Source organism: Bufo bufo, chromosome 8 (genome assembly GCF_905171765.1).
Source record: "Bufo bufo chromosome 8, aBufBuf1.1, whole genome shotgun sequence".
NCBI classification, from domain to species: domain Eukaryota; kingdom Metazoa; phylum Chordata; class Amphibia; order Anura; family Bufonidae; genus Bufo; species Bufo bufo.
In genome coordinates, this window is record NC_053396.1 from 169737465 (window position 1) to 169744373 (window position 6909).

Below are 6909 nucleotides of genomic sequence, written 5' to 3' on the forward strand. Positions count from 1 at the left end.
AATTTAACCCCTCAGATGCCACAATCAACACTGATCACAGCATGTGTGAGTTAAGGTAAAGGATGCGGCTCCCTCTGCCTTCCGATCGGAGTGCCAACAGTGAATTTACAGGGCTCTGATTGGTTACCGTGGAAGTCTGGATGCTTTTGAAGCTTTCCAGGCCTTCCATGGTAATCTCCATGCTAACTCTGAATATCGGTGCACTAGAACATGATGCACACGGCGATATATGACACCTGCCTTTAATACTGAGGCACACTAAGTATATCACTAAAATAACGGATTTACTCTGAATGTTGGTTCACTAGAACATGATGCACACAACGATACATGACACCTGGCTTTAATACTTAGACACACTAACTCAAAACAAGGAGAGACGTCCAGCTTCCCATAAAAAAGTGATGACCTTTATTCTTTAAAGCGATTAAATTATCTAGTGACACACTGCGTTATGATCTATGGATTTCAGATCTCAAAGTATGACCCTGGACCCTTGAGTAAGGGTCATACTTTGAGATCCAAATAGCATAGGTGATAACGCTGTGTGTCTGTATTGTGTCATTGGATATTTTACAGCTTTAAAGAAAAAGCTCATCACTTTTTTATGGGAAGCTGGATGTCTTTCCTTGTTTTGGATTACTCAGTGCCAAGTTCCGGGATGATCTGTTACTCTCTTAGTGATTGCAGGTGAACTAAGGTCTCTATTTCTGTTGAACTGAGACACACTAACTGTATCAGTAAAATAATGGAGTAAAGCTGAATGTCATGCACTAGAACATGATGGACATGGCGATATATGACATCTGCCTTTAATGCTGAGGTATGTTAACTGTATCACTAATAGATTAAAACTCTGAATGTCAGTGCACTAGAATGTGATGCACCTGGCAATACATTCTCCCCATCCAATATTCTTTGATTAATCGTTTTCAGCAACACTGTCCCTAGCACATGTGCTAGCCACGTCTCTCCCTATGATCAGCTCACAGGACAATGGCAGAGACCATGCGGGATGAGGGTTTTATAGGGATGTGTCATCACAGGGGGTGGCTATCTGCAGATTGGCTGGCTGCATGACATTATGGGGGATCTCTCATTCCCGGGCTTCTTACTTTCACTTTGTAACATGTGCAGCCGCCATTTTAGGAAAAACTGATTTGTTACCATGAAGCATGAAGAAATTTGGCTTTGCTACGAATCAAACTTTTTCCTGAACTTTGGACTGAATTATGCTTTGAATGCTTTGCTTCGTTCAACACTACCAAGGACTGTTAGGTATTCCAACTGGTCTACCATATCTCGATTGCGTTAAAAGTCACTGATGGCTTTTGCTCATTTCTATTCTGCTGCAGAAGGTCTCTGGGAAGTGACTTCTTACCATAGCATGACCCATCCCATTTGTCACAGAGTTGCACCTCTTACAGATGTAGTCAAGCGAAAATTGAATCTGATAACACATGTCAGCGTTATCTTGTGAAAAAAGCTTTTGAAATCCATTGAAAAAGTCAATCAACATTTTCTTGCCATTGTTTACTTAATGTGTTAATCCTCAAGTTTAGCTAAGCTACATCTGTATTTTTATGGATATGTCCTATACCTCCATGGGTTCTCATGCCTGCTTACAGATGTGTCCTTTCTTACCATTTCTCTTGGCTTAACATGTCCTAATATGTGTGTCACGAGATGACCTACATGTGTCCATGTGTGGCCTCCCACTGATTGTTTTGTTAATTGCAGCCTGTGAAAGGTTTTGCTACCATGTCACAATATTGTATTGAATTGTTTTCATGAAAAATTAGAGTCCTTGAGTCCAAACTCAGCTATAGTAAGGGTGGGCAATCTGTACAACTGGCACAATACTTGCAACAGGAAAATAGTACCAAGCAACCATGTGATTTGTACCACCACACTCCCCAACACGGCAGTTCCAGACTCATGGGCTAACGCTGGCGCCAGCCAACTCATTTGAGGGTCTAATATGGTAACCAATGATAGGAGAATATGAAGGGCAGGAAGCATACTCACTGGTGCTGCTAACAAGTCATAGAGAAACAGAGATAGGTGCAAGCTATAAGAGAGGCAGGTTGTGTTCTTTCTATCTGTTCTCTTTTCCACATTCTTTTTATGTACAGTGACATTTAGTAGTGTTTATCCTCAACACGAGCACATTTCAAAAGGTCTATAATTTTATATAAAGTTTTACCATTTAATTAAGTAGAATAATTATACTTTTTAATCGTATAACACCTGTTTTTCAACTACTGGTCTTGATTTCATTTTCTTTGAATTCTAAGCATCTAGTTCAGATGTATGTCATGCAAGCCCCCAGGGCTTAATGTGTAAATTGAGCAGAATTGATTTTCCGCATCTTATCAAGAATTCATAAGGACTACTGTATTTTCTTTTGTTTAAGTTTAACCCTTCTTAAAGACTTCAGAAGAAATGTACAAAGACTTACAAGCCAATCCTCCTCAAGAGGTAGCAACCTGGTGTTCCCCTCGGGAAAGTCGATCCCCACCATCAGGGGTACTGTGAAGATTGAGGGGTTCACTTAGACAACGCCCTTAGAGGAGGTAGGACATGTGGCACAGTGGGTTCACAACCACTGGTTCGTGACACTATAGAGCTACACAACAACTTAGAAGCTATATGATGAAAATTTTCCATGCAGGAATCTGTTTTACGGATTTGCTATACCCTTTTATGAAAAAAAGATGTTAAGTTTCTGTTTGCTCAATTAGAAGAAAACTATGTTACTTAAGATAAGGATTCATTTGATTGTTGGAAAGTTGGTAGCACATGTTACACTGGAACAAAGTCACTCATATACAGTGTTAAGCACTTGGACAGGAAATCCTGGTGTCCACATTAAATATTTATGATTATTGCATTCTCTACCTCCTTAGGCTACTTTCACACTAGCGTTCGGGTGTCCGCTCGTGCGATCCGTTTGAAGGGGCTCACGAGCGGCCCCGAACGCATCCGTCTGGTCCCAATGCATTCTCAGTGGAGGCGGATCCACTGAGAATGCATCAGTCTAACAGCGTTCAGCCTCCGCTCCGCTCAGTGAGCGGACACCTGAACGCTGCTTGCAGCGTTCGGGTGTCCGCCTGGCCGTGCGGAGGCGAGCGGATCCGTCCAGACTTATAATGGAAGTCAATGGGGACGGATCCGCTTGAAGATGACACCATATGGCTCAATCTTCAAGCGGATCTGTTCCCCATTGACTTTCAATGTAAAGTCTGAACGGATCCGCTCAGGCTACTTTCTGACTTAGAAAATTTTCTAAGTTATAATGCAGACGGATCCATTCGGAACGGATGCAAACGTCTGCATTATCGGAGCGGATCCGTCTGATGAAACATCAGACGGATCCGCTCCGAACGCTCGTGTGAAAGTAGCCTTATTTGTAAAAACTGTTGCACTTGTGGAGGCCATATCCCTGGGCAGGTTCTTGTCATCCTGTAAAATGGGCTAAGTCAACAACCTCTTTGCTAGAATCTGAGCATACCTATGGGGCACTGGCAGAAGGGGAGGATGTGAGTCCAAATAAATTAGCAATTGTCAGTGTCAGGATAATTGGGGTACTGAGTAGTGTTGATCACGAATATTCGAATTGCGAATTTTAATTTCGAATATCGGCACTTTGAGAATTCGCGAATATTTAGAATATCGCAAAATATATTCGTAATCACGAATATTCGATTATTTTTTTAAATACCAGTTCATGCAAATTTTTATGCGAATTTTCGCAATCAAGAAAATAATGCCTGGAGATCATGAATTCGCGAATTCGCGAATATATGGCGAATATTCGCCCAAATATTCGCGAAATATCACGAATGCGAATATTGCCCCTGCCACTCATCACTAGTACTGAGCAAAAGCACTGTCATTTGTCCTTCATTTCCAGTTCTAAGAGTCCCATCAACTTTAGCTTACAGAGCATGACCGGGAATAAAATCATTAAAGGGGTTGTGCAGTGCTATGATATTGATTAGTGTTGAGCGCGAATATTCTAAAAGCAAATTTTTTTTTAAAATATCGGTACTTCGTGAATTCATGAATATTTAGAATATAGTGCACTTTTTTTTTTTTTTAACACAGTACATTTTAGGTGATCATCCCTCCCTTCTTCTAGCTTGTGTGCCAATGAGAAGGATTTGTCACAGCTTAGTAACTTTCCTAGCAACCAATAGAAAAGTTGCCTACCCCACGCCGATATTTCGCGCACATTACGCAAATAATACATTGCCGATTGTCGCAATCAAAAATATAATCTCGAATTCGCCAATTCACGAATATATGCCGAATATTCTACTAAATATTTGCTAAATATCGCAAATTCGAATATTGCCCCTGCCGATCATCACTAATATTGATGACTGTGGTGGTATAGATAACTAAATAATGTGCAGATATCAGAGTAGGAGAAACCCCCCCCTGACATTCTTGTTGCTAGCCATAAAATCATTAATATCTTATTCCCTAAACCAGAACACAAGATCTGACTAAACAAAACCAAAGGAGCCGAACAACTTCACACAGACAGGAGATTTCACATCATAAACCCTATCCTAGCAATTGAGATGTCCTCAGACCCCCTAAACCTGGTGAAGCCATTTGAAGCGTCAGGTAGAGGATATCATAATCTGAAGAAGGGGTCAGGTATCAAAAACCATAGAGATGAAGATTCATGAAATAAATACTGGACCTAATCCATAACTTCACCATGTGCTGGGAATTAGGCCATCCACCGGCATCACCTGTGTGAACATCACCTCAATCAGGGCTCTGCAAGATGTGGTTATTAAGGAACGCACCCTGTACTGTCTCTAATGCCTCTATGATATGCTTCTGTGCGGAACATTATGACAGGTTGGATGAAAGTAGTATGAAGCCGCTCTGATGCCCACAAGAAAATGTATCTTAATAGACAGATTCTAAGTCAATAACTGACCTCTTTAAACTTGGTCATAAAAGGCCCTTAGCATACCCACTAGCCTGTCCCTTACAACAGAAGCAGGGCAGTTAGTAGGGGGAATCTGCAGACTTTCTTAAGGTGTATGTGTAGCTGTAACAGGTTGTCATTTCTTTGGGAAACAACTCATTTGATGAACTGGCTGACTTTCCTTTTCCCCCAAGCAACATGACTTCTACTGTCTTGTAAAGTATCATTTTTGTATTCCTTTTATTTTCAATCTGTTATTTTTTGCATCGTATTTGTATGTCCTTGTATTTTTACCTTTTCACAAGAGTATTTTTTGTAGGCGCTGTCCTTTATATATTAAGACTACTTTTACATTAGCATTTTTTGCGGATCCGCCATGGATCTGAAAAAAAGCTTCCGTTACAATAATACAACCGCATGCATCCGTCATGAACGGATCTGGTTGTATTATGTCTTCTATAGCCATGACGGATCCGTCTTGAACACCATTGAAAGTCAATGGGGGACAGATCCGTTTTCTATTGTGTCAGAGAAAACGGATCCATACTCATTGACCTACATTGTGTGCCAGGATGGATCTGTTTGGCTCAGTTCCGTCAAGCCTACAGCAAAATGCTGCAGGCAGCGTTTTGGTGTCAACCTCCAGAGCGGAATGGTAACTGATCGGAGAGAAACTGATGCATTCTGAGCGGATCCTTTTCCATTCAGAATGCATTAGAGCAAAACTGATCCATTTTGGACCGCTTCTGAGAGTCCTGAATGGATCTCACAAACTTAAAAGCCAAAACGGCAGTGTAAAAGTAGCCTAAAACTTCACTTGAATAAGAGCCTTCTTGTGTTCAAGATTTCACAACCTCAGAAGAAGTGTTATGTATATTTGGGTAGTAACCCTGTGAATGCTAGAAAGAGTAGTGGGTTTGAATGGGCAATTCTGAACTACCTAGTTTTAAGGCATCTTGTCCGCTTAATATGACAAGTGGTGGCAGCTAATATCCCTTAGATACATCAGAGACATCAAGGGGGAAGATTTAGCATAATCCTGTGGCTCAAAGTAGCAGACTGGGAGGCTGACATTAAAATCTGGGTGACCCTTTAGGCTCCTATCCTGAGTCGTGACCCTGGCAATGACCTATACTCAGGATAGGCTATCAATATCAGAACGATGGCGTTAAATCGGTTTTCCAACCTTATACTGTTTTTTTTTTTTTTTTAAATAGCTGACAATTGTTATAAAATAACAAAAGGAGTATAACTCAACTTGACATTCCCTTGCCTCTCCTGTGCCGATGCTTCAGTGTCCCCCACCGATCCCTAATCACCTGGCTCAAACAATGTTGTATAAATACCTGACCTTCGCAGCCAATAACTGGCTGCAGTAGTGAACACAGTGACGTTGACATGCCACCATTACAGTCAGCAATTTCCTGCAGTGGTGATGTGTCAAGATGCCATATTAAAGTTGGAGCCATGTAAATAGAGACCAGTGAGGGACAAGCAATGCTTAGTCATTGGAGCAGGGATTAGTAAGGCGATTATCACTCCTTATGCTCTTTCATACCATTTGTTAAAATAAAATGCAAGGAGATGGAAAACTCCTTTAATATAGCATATCGTAGGGTCATCAACTGAAAAACAAACTATATAGTGACTTCCCCTTTGTAGTACGTTTTTGAATGAATGAATTCACTGAAAATGTTACGATAAAAATGTACTAAATGCTTAAGAGAAATAAGAAAATAGTTTAGAATAATTATTTTTCAACATCGTAAGTGCTATTTTCTTTTAGAAAAAAAGAATATTGTAGATAATTGCATTTTAGATGATTCTTTATTTAACAAAATTACCATCTAAAATTTTTATAGTAAAAAGAATACATATAGTAAATTACATACTAAATAATTATGTCTTCAGAACTTTCAGCTACAAGTATATAATGAGTCCGTTAATGGCCCAAT